Here is a 10691-nt window from a genome sequence, read left to right as displayed (position 1 = left end):
CTCTTCAGTAAGCCCTCAAAGAATAGCAATCAATCACTCTGGTCTCCCTGGTTTCTGTCAGAACTCTGTGTTCTCCCTGCTTGTGACTGAGGGTTTTTATCTCAGACATGTGACTGAGTTTCAAAACTACAAATTTTAGAGACTTTCAAGTTGAGAACCTGTACTGTTACTCCCAGGGGAGGAACATGTTGCTATGCTTCTGCCTTTTTCTGAACCCTTCCCAAGAAAGCGGTCTCATGACCATGCAGTGGTTCACAGTTTACAGCAACACAGAGCAGAAAGCTGGCACCTAGGCTCACAGGTCTCATCTGTCTTCCCTAATCCTATGCCAGGGAACTGTGCCGCATTTCAGGCACCACCCATTCTTCTTGTGATGCTGGAGATCTTGAAACTACTCTGTCACACCTGGGACTTCTCCCTGCTTTACCACCTGAGCACCTTTAAGCCAGGCTCATACCCCACTACAGTAGACTTGGAAAAGTTCTGGTTTTCTACTCTGATGCTTATAATACCTTGTGGTTGCCCACCTTAAACAAGCTCCCTCCCCTCCACCATTTCCTCAGCTATACCACCTCAGATCAAGTCTCTGACTTTCCAACCTTCCAAATGATGGTCCTTTTCCTACTGGTCAACTTGTAGCATTTGTTTTCTCAGATCTCTGACTGATTTCTTGTGCTTTCACTAGGATTTGCTAACTATCTAGTTGTATTTGAAGGACAAGACAAACTTAGTGTTCCCCTACTTCCCCACTATCCTAACTTCTCCCATGGAAGACTTTTGATTACTGATTTAATTTCCTGCTGGTTATTGATCTTTTCACTTTTTTTTTTTAACTTCTTCCTGTTTCGGTTTTGGTAGTTTATATGTTTCTAGGAATTTATTTCTTCTAGATTGCCCAATTTGTCAACATGAAATTGTTTCATAATATTCTCTTATAATTGTTTGTATTTCTGTGGTTGGTCGTGATCTTTCCTTTCTCATTCGTGATTTTACTTGTTTGGGTCCTTTCTATGATTTTGATAAGTCTGGCTCAGGGTTTATCAATTTTATTAATTCTTTTAAAGAACAATCTCCTGGTTTCATTGATCTGTTCTATTATTTGTTTGTTTTTTTCCTGTACCATTTGTTTCTGCTCTAATCTTTATTTCCCTTCTTCTACTGGCTTTAGGTTTCATTTCTTATCTTTTTCTAGCCTCTTTTGATGTATGTTTAGGCTGTGTATTTGAGAGTTTTCTTGCTTCTTGATGTAGGCTTGTTATAATATATACTTCCCTCTTATGACCACTTTTGTTGCAGCCCAAGGAGTTTGGATTGTTGTGTTTTCACCTTTATTTGTTTCCATGCTGTTGGTCTTCTGGAGGATCTGCCCACTGATCTGGTTTTTGGTCACACTTGACTAAAAAAGCAGCACCTGCAGAGCTCAGGGTGGCAAGGCTTGGTGTAAGGGTCTTAGGCTGATAATGTTTGTGCTGTGCTGCTTAGTTAGTTTATACTGAGGGGCCGGGGAGAGAAATGGCACCAGCTCCCCCACCCCATGTCTCTGGAGAGGGTGTTCATATGGCATTTCCGAGGAAATCCCTCCCAGAAGAGTGAATAATCTCCAATCATGTGTCCAAAACTTCCCTCAGATCGTTGCCTTGGCCCTGTATGTGCTCTGGGCTGTCTTCCCACTCAGTAGCACAGTGCACCTATGTTCTATCCCAGGCATGCCAGCTCAGTTTAAAAACTCCAATCTTTAGGGAGCTGGCATTGCCCAGAACTACACTGGTCCTCCAGGGGAGGTTGTCCCTGTGCTACGATTCATGCAGATTTGTCTCAGGAGGGCAGTCACACTAAAGTGCAAGGGTATGGGATTTGGAATAAATCACTGCAAAGAACCATTGTGCAGGTTATCTGCTCTCAGAAGGTATCTCTGTGCCTATGCTGAAGGGCAGGTGAGGAAAATGTCACCTGCAGTCTCCTTTGTTCCCCAGAGAGGCAATGCTGCTTCTCTCAAATTCACTCCAAGAAGGGGGAAACTTCTCTACCAGTGTGTATCAGGCAATCTTCAGATTGTGCCCTCTGCCCCCTAGTTACCTGCCTGCCTTCTCTACAGGAGCTCTGCAGTACTCTCAGGACTTTTATACCAGCCATACCACAGACCTCTATAATTTTGAGACCTGCTGGTTGCAGAAAACTCACAAAAATCAGCCCCTCTCGTTTTTCCCCATCAATGTCTTTAGAGAAGTGTTTTTCTTGTGTGATCCCGTGTGGTCCTCTCTGTCTCTCGCCTGTCTCTGTGACCAGGGTTCCCTCCTGCAGAAAGATGCAGCACCCTTCTTCCCTTTCTTCCCCAAAGTAAATCTCTGCACCTCCTACCTACCTCAATGTGGCCTTTTCTCTCCCTCTAGTTGTGCAATTTACTCTGTCAGTCCTCAGATCAATGTCTTGGGTATTCAGAATGATTTGATGTTTATCTAGCTGTGTTCGAGGGACAATGCAATGTTAAAGCCCTCCAACTATTCCACCACCTTAGCTTCTTCTACCTCATGACTTATTTATTTTATAACTAGAAGTTTGTATCTTTTCAATTCCTTTATGTATCTGGCCCACCCCTTTCTTCTGCCTCTGGGAACCACCAATCTGTTGTCTGCATCTATGAGTTTGGTAAGGTATCTCTTTGTTTGTTTTTTAATTCCACGTGTATTTGAGATCACATGGTATCTGTTTTTCTCCTGTCTGACTTATTTGACTTAGCATTACACTCTCTAGGTCCATCAATATTGTTAAAGATAGCAAGGTTTCATGCTTTTTTTATTGTTGAGTAGTATTCCGTTGTGTGTGTGTGTGTGTCTGTGTGTACACACACACACATATGTGTATATATACACATATCTATATGTGTATATATATCTATATATGTATATAGATATGTCTATATACATATATCTCCACACCATTTATTTTTCCATTCATCCATTGATGCATATTTGTGTTGTTTTCATATCTTGGCTATTATAAATAATATAAATAATATTGCAGTGAACACGGGTACATATATCTTTTCATGTTAGTGTTTTTGTTTTCTTTGGATAAATACCCACTAGTGAAATTTTTGGGTCATATGGCAACTCTATTTTTAATTTTTTGAGGAACACCCATGGTAGACATCTTTTTTTTAAATAAATAAATTTATTTATTTTCAGAAAAACAGTATTCATTATTTTTCCACCACACCCAGTGCTTCATGCAATCCGTGCCCTCCATAATACCCACCACCCAGTACCCCAACCTCCCACCCCCCCGCCACTTCAAAACCCTCAAATTGTTTTTTGGAGTCCATAGTCTCTCATGGTTCACCTCCCCTTCCAATTTCTCCCAACCCCATTCTCCTCTCTAACACCCCTTGTCCTCCATGCTATTTGTTATGCTCCACAAATAAGTGAGACCATATGATAATTGACTCTCTCTGCTTGACTTATTTCACTCAGCATAATCTCTTCCAGTCCCGTCCATGTTGCTACAAAAGTTGGGTATTCATCCTTTCTGATGGAGGCATAATACTCCATAGTGTATATGGACCACATCTTCCTTATGCATTCGTCCGTTGAAGGGCATCTTGGTTCTTTCCATAGTTTGGCGACCGTGGTCATTGCTGTTATAAACATTGGGGTACAGATGTCCCTTCTTTTCACTACATCTGTATCTTTGGGGTAAATACCCAGGAGTGCAATGGCAGGGTCATAATGAAGTTCCATTTTTAATTTCTTGAGGAATCTCCACACTGTTCTCCAAAGAGGCTGCACCAACTTGCATTCCCACCAACAGTCGAAGAGGGTTCCCCTTTCTCCACATGCTCTCCAACACATGTTGTTTCTTGTTTTGTTAATTTTGGCCATTCTAACTGGTGTAAGGTGATATCTCAATGTGGTTTTAATTTCATGGTAGACATCTTAATGTATGTTAGGGATCGTTTTATTGTGGTTTACATTTGCATCTCCCTAATGACTAGTGATATTAAGCATTTTTTCCTGTGCTTATTGGATACTTGTGTGTCTTCTGTGGAAAAATGCCTTTTTGAATCTGACCATTTAAAAATTTAGTTATATATCTTTTTTTATTACTGAGTTATAAGTTTTCTTTGATATTCTGGATATCAGACTCATCAATTGTACAATTTGCATTCTGTAGGTTATTTTTTCACTTTTTAAAATTTTTTCACTTTTATGATAGAGTTCATTCATCCACAAATTTTTAAAATTTAGATGAAGTCTAATCTTTTTGTTGTTGTTTTGCTTTGAATGTCATATCTCTGGAACCATTACCAAATTCAATGTGATAAAGACGTACCTTTTTTTTTTTTTTTAAGTACGTGTGTTGTAGATTTAGATATTATTGAGTTAATTTTGACATATGGTGGAAGGTAGAGATCTAACTTATTTTTTTCATATAGATATTCAGTTGTTTTCAGCATTAGTTTTTGGAGATACTGTTTCCCACCCGCACTGAATGGTTTTGGCACCCTTGTTAATAATCAGTTGACCACAAACACATGGATTTATATCTGTACTCTTCATTTTGGTATGTTTAATGGTGTCCCGCATGTCTCTGAGCCTCTGTTCATTTTTAATTTTTTTTCCTTTTATGTGTCTCAGAATGAGCAATCCCAATACATCAACTTTATCAATTATTTCTTCAGCCTGCTCAAATATTCTGTTGAGCCCCTCTAGTGCCTTTTTAAAAAAAATTCAGTTACTGCACTTTTCAACCTCTTAATTTCTATTTGACTCTTTTAAAAAATTTCTACTTCTTTACTGATATTCTTTATGAGATACCAATCTCATAATTTTCTCATTTTTTCCCAATTTTTTATTTAAATTCCAGTTTGTTAACACACAGTGTGATATTAGTTTCAGGTGTAGAATTTAGTGATTCATCACTGATCTACAACACCCAGTGTTCATCACAAGTGTCCTCCTTAATCCCTATCACCTATTTAACCCATCCCCCTGCCCACCCCACCTCCAATAACCCTCAGTTTTTTTCTCTGTAGATAAGAGTTTGTTTCCTGGACTTCATCTCTCCCTCGACCGCATTCATCTGTTTTGTTTCTGAATTTCCACATATGAGTGAAATTATATGGTATTTATCTTTCTCTGACTCATTTCACTTAGCATAATACTCTATCTCTCCATCTATGTCATTGCAAATGGAAAGATTTCAGGTTTTTATGGCTGAGTAATATCCCACTTTGTGTATATATACACACCACATCTTCTTTATCCACTCATCAGTTGATGGACATTTTCTTTAGTTCTTTAGAAATGATTGTCTTATTTCTCTGTGTATCGCTTATTATTTTCTGTGTAAGGAACACACTTTCCTTATTTATTTGCATGCCTTATAATTTCGTTGGAAACAGTATATTTTAAATAATACAATCTGAAAAATTTTGCAGATCAAATTTTCTGTTCCTAGGATTTATTGTTTTCATTATTTCTGATAGCAGTGTATCTTGTTTGTTGAGTGACTTTTTGAAACTAATTCTGTATACTCTGTATTTTGTCATGTGTGCAGTCACTAAAGTCTCCGTTCCATTAGTTTAGGTTGGGTAATTATTGCAGAAATATTTCCTAACATGTCTGTCTCCCAGGAGTTCTGTGTACATGTTTGTGCATGCCTTCACCATTCAAACAGGAGTTGACAATTCCTTCATCTTCACTTCCTGCTTGCACAGAGCTTCCAAGTCAGCCAGAGGTAAGGACTCTGCTTCTTTGGTTGGTATCCACACAACCCTGGGCATATGCACATGTGTATGTATATGTGTGGTCTTCTAGGTTACCAGGAATATGGTAAATCTTTCCTTTCCTTTTCTTTGTTTTCTTGAAGATTTATTTATGTATTTGAGAGCAAGAAAGGGAAGTGGGAGGGGCAGGGAGAAAGGCAAAGAGAAACTTAAACACACTCTGCACCAAGCAGGGTGTCAGATGCATGACTGAGTTCATGACCTGAGCTGAAACTGAGTCTAATACTAAACCTAGTACACCACCCAGGCACACCTATTAGAAATTTTCAAATCCCAAATGGAAATGTCCTTTCTGAGCTTTTCCTTCTAACATTTTTTATTATCCTATTTTTTGCAACATTGTTTTTTTAATAACATTTTTATTTATTTGAGAATAAGAGGGGAAGAGAAAGAGAATGAGTAGCGAGGGGTGGGGATGCAGAGGAAGAAGCAGGCTCCCTGCTGAGCAGGGAGCCTGGACTGGGGCTAGATCCCAGGACCCTGGAATCATGACTTGAGCCAAAGGCAGGTGCTCAACTTACTGAGCCACCCAAGCACCCCTGCAACATTGTTTGATTAGTGATATTGAATTCCTTTCCATGTGCTTATTTGTCATTTATATATCTTCTTTAGAGAATAGTGTATTCAAGTCCTCTGACCATTTTTTAATTAATTTGCTTATGATTTGTTGACTTCATAAGAGTTTTTTATATATTTTGGGTATGAACCCCTTATCAATAATGCATATATTTTTCCCATTATGTAGGTTGCCTTTCACTTCATTGTGTCCTTTGATGCATAGAATTATAAAATTTCAATATAGTGCATTTTATCTGTTTTAATTTTGGTTACCTATGGTTTTTGGGTTGAATTAATGAAATTGTTCCTCTATTCCCCACTCCATCATATACCCAATGATTTCTTCTAAGAATTTTATAATTTTAGCTTTTATATTTAGGTCTTTGATTCATTGAAATTTACATTTTGCATGTGGTTTTAGGTAAGAGTCCAACTTAATTATTTTGCCTTTGGATATCCAGTTTTTCAATGTAATTTGTTGAAAAGATTGTCCTTTCTCCATTGTATGGTGTTAGTACCTTTGTTGAAAATTATTTGAGCATTTATGCAATAGTTTATTTCTTAGCTTTTTATTCTACTGCATTGGTCTATATACATGTCTTTAAGTTAGTATCATAAACCTTTATGTTAATGTTACTTTGTAATGAATTGAATTCAGGAAACATGGGATCACTGACTACATTATTTTTCAAGACTATTTTGGGATCTGTTGATATCCTTGATATTGAAATTTAGAACGGATTTTTCTATTTTTGTAAAAAAGACCACTGGGATTTTGATAAATGTTGCATTAAATCTGTTTATTACTTAGTGTAGTATTTATATTTTTTCAATCTTTATTGAGATATAACTAATATACAGCACTGTATAAGGTATAGAGCATAATGACTTCAATTTCATGTATTAAAAAAACATTACCAAAATAAGTTTAGTTAACATCATAAAATATAGATATAAAAAAAGAAGAAAAATTCCCTTGTGATGAGAGGTCTTGGAATTTCCTTCTTAACAACTTTCAAAAGTAGCATAATGTTAAATATAGCCATGGTGTACACTACATCCCCAGTACTTATTTACCTTATACATGGAAGTTTGTACTATTTGCTACCTTCTTCACACATCCCCAGTTACCACCCCCGACACTATAATCACAAATCTGAACTATTTTTTATTAAAGATTTTATTTATTTATTTGACAGACAGAGATCACAAGTAGGCAGAGAGGCAGGCAGAGAGAGAGGAGGAAGCAGGTTCCCCACGGAGCAGAGAGCCCAATGCGGGACTTGATCCCAGGACCCTGGGATCATGACCTGAGCCCAAGGCAGAGGCTTTAACCCACTGAGCCACTCAGACGCCCCTGAACTATTTTTATATATTTTTATTTTGTTTTCCAGATCCTATATACACATAAAGTCATATACCGTTTGTCTGACAAGTTTCACTTACTGTAATGCCTTGAGGTCTATTCTTATTGTCACAAATATCATGAGTTCCTTCTTATTGCCCTAAATATTACACTGTATATATACCACAATTTCCTTATCCATTCACTGATGGACATTTTTTTTTTCTTTCAAGATTTCACTTAAATTTTAGTTAGTTAACATATAGTGTAGTATTAGTTTCAGGGATAGAATTCAATGATTCATCACTCGCATATAACACTCAGTGCCCATTACAGCAAGTTCCAATCTTAATATCCATCATCCATTTACCCCGCCTCTCCACCTCCCCTCCAACAACCCTCAGTTTGTTTCCTTCTGTTAAGAGTCTCTTATGAGGCTGCTCATTTTCATTCTCTGGATTTTGACTCCCATCATTATGGTTAACGTTGATCTGGGGAAGATAATGGCTGCCTGAGCAACCTCTCCGAGCAGGTGCTGGGCTAGAGGCGGGTCTCCACCAGCGACTCATTGGAGGTGGGCTTGAGAGCAGCTGCAAGGAAGGCGCGCAGGAGTCAGATGGACCGATTGGATCGGGAAGAAGCTTTCTATCAATTTGTAAATAACCTGAGTGAAGAAGATTATAGACTTATGAGGGATAACAATTTGCTAGGCTCCCCAGGTGAAAGTACTGAGGAAGAGTTGCTGAGAAGACTACAACAAATTAAAGAGGGCCCAGCACCACAAAACTCAGATGAAAACAGAGGTGGAGACTCTTCAGATGATGTGTCCAATGGTGACTCTATAATAGACTGGCTTAACTCCATCAGACAAACTGGAAATACAACAAGAAGTGGTCCAAGAGGAAACAATCTTGGAGAGCAGTGAGCCGGACTAACCCAGACAGTGGTGATTTCAGATTTCAGTTTAGAGATCAACGTTAACCGTAATGATGGGAGTCAAAATCCAGAGAATGAAAATGAGCCATCTGCAAGACATTCTGGTGGAGAAAATACAGACAACAGCAGCTAAAGGCACGTGGAAAATCCACGATCTGAATCAACATCTGCAAGGCCATCTAGATCAGAACGAAATTCAACTGAGGCATTAATGGGAGAAGTCGCACCCACCAGAGGTCAGAGAAGGGCAAGAAGCAGGAGCCCAGATCATCGGAGAACCCGAGCGAGAGCTGAAAGATGTAGGTCACCTCTGCATCCAATGAGTGAAATTCCACGGAGATCTCATCATAGTATCTCATCTCAGACTTTTGAGCATCCTTTGGTAAATGAGACTGAGGGAAGTTCTAGAACCCAACACCATGTGACATTGAGACAGCAAATAAGTGGACCTGACTTGCTAAGTAGAGGTCTTTTTGCAGCTTCTGGAACAAGAAATGCCTCACAAGGAGCAGGTTCTTCAGACACAACCAGCAGTGGTGAATCTGCAGGATCAGGACAGAGACCTCCAACCATAGTCCTTAATCTGCAAGTAAGAAGAGTTCGTCCTGGAGAGTACTGGCAGAGAGATAGCATAGCTAGCAGAACTCGGTCAAGGTCTCAGATGCCAAACAATACTGTCACTTATGAAAGTGAATGAGGAGGTTTTAGGCGTACATTTTCACATTCCGAACAGGCAGATGTGAGAACCTATGTCAGTACCATCAGAATTCCAATTCGTAGAATCTTTAATACTGGTTTAAGTGAGACTACATCTGTTGCAATTCAGACCATGTTAAGGCAGATAATGACAGGTTTTGGTGAGTTAAGCTACTTTATGTACAGTGATAGTGATTCCGAGCCCAGTGGCTCAGTCTCAAGTCAAAATGTGGAAAGGGCAAAGTCATGGAATGGAAGTGGGGGTTCTGGTGGTAGTAGCAGTTCTGGTTCCAGTTCCAGTTCCAGTCCTAGCTCCAGTTCCAGTGGTGAAAGTTCAGAGACTAGCTCAGAGGTGTTTGAAGGCAGTAATGAAGGAAGTTCATCATCAGGCTCATCAGGTGCCAGATGAGAGGGTCGACACAGGGCCCTGGTAACATTTGATGAAAGTGGCTCTTTGCCCTTCCTTAGTCTGGCTTAGTTTTTCCTCTTAAATGAGGATGGTGATGACCAACCTAGAGGACTCACCAAAGAACAGATTGACAACTTGGCAATGAGAAGTTTTGGTGAAAACGATGCATTAAAAACCTGTAGTGTTTGCATTACAGAATACACAGAAGGCAACAAACTTCATAAACTACCTTGTTCCCATGAGTTCCATGTCCACTGCATCGATCGCTGGTTGTCTGAGAATTCTACCTGTCCTATTTGTCACAGAGCAGTGTTAGCTTCTGGTAACAGAGAAAGCATTGTGTAATTAAGTTCTGAACTCTCAGCTATGTAGCTGGTATTGTGATGGGCAAAGAAGAATCACTTGCTTTCTGCCCACTTTTTGAGTGGTGCTTAAATGTAAAGTAGCAACCTGAATTGAGTCATTGATTTCTGAGTGAATCATTGTCCTTTTTCCAGTTTCTGTTCCAGAATAAAAGGAAATATTGAAAAAGCAAAAAAAAAAAAAAAAGTCTTATGATTTGCCTCCTTCTCTGTTTTTATCATATTTTATTTTTCTTTCCCTTTCACTGATGGATATTTAATTTGTTTCCATGTCTAGGGTACATAAGACTGCAATGAACAGGAGCATGCCAATGTCTGATATTTTTTCAACATAATGTTTTCATTTCCTTCAGCTATTTCCTCAGAAGTGCAACTCCTGTATTGTATGGTAGTTCCTTTTGAATTTTTTCACTTTTATTGAGAAATAATAGACATAATCTTTGTATGTGTTTAAAGAATACATCACAATGGTTTGATACACATATATTGTGGAATTATTACTACAATACATTTAGGTGGCTTCCATCTTTTCCTAAAGATGCAATGAGAAGAAAACAAAAACAGAAGGAAAAATTTTTAAAATCTTCCTGAAGAGAAGTC

The 10691-nt window shown here is 38.6% G+C and overlaps 1 pseudogene; it reads left to right on the top strand.

Moving 5' to 3' along the window:
- The first annotated feature begins 5655 nt into the window (after positions 1-5655).
- Positions 5656-10111, top strand: LOC131820962 (E3 ubiquitin-protein ligase RLIM-like; annotated as a pseudogene).
- Positions 10112-10691: the final 580 nt, after the last annotated feature.

The sequence above is a fragment of the Mustela lutreola genome, chromosome X (genome assembly GCF_030435805.1).
Source record: "Mustela lutreola isolate mMusLut2 chromosome X, mMusLut2.pri, whole genome shotgun sequence".
Taxonomy (NCBI): Eukaryota; Metazoa; Chordata; class Mammalia; order Carnivora; family Mustelidae; genus Mustela; species Mustela lutreola.
The sequence above is the reverse complement of the archived record's forward strand: the minus strand, read 5'-3'. Positions and strand labels throughout refer to the sequence as shown.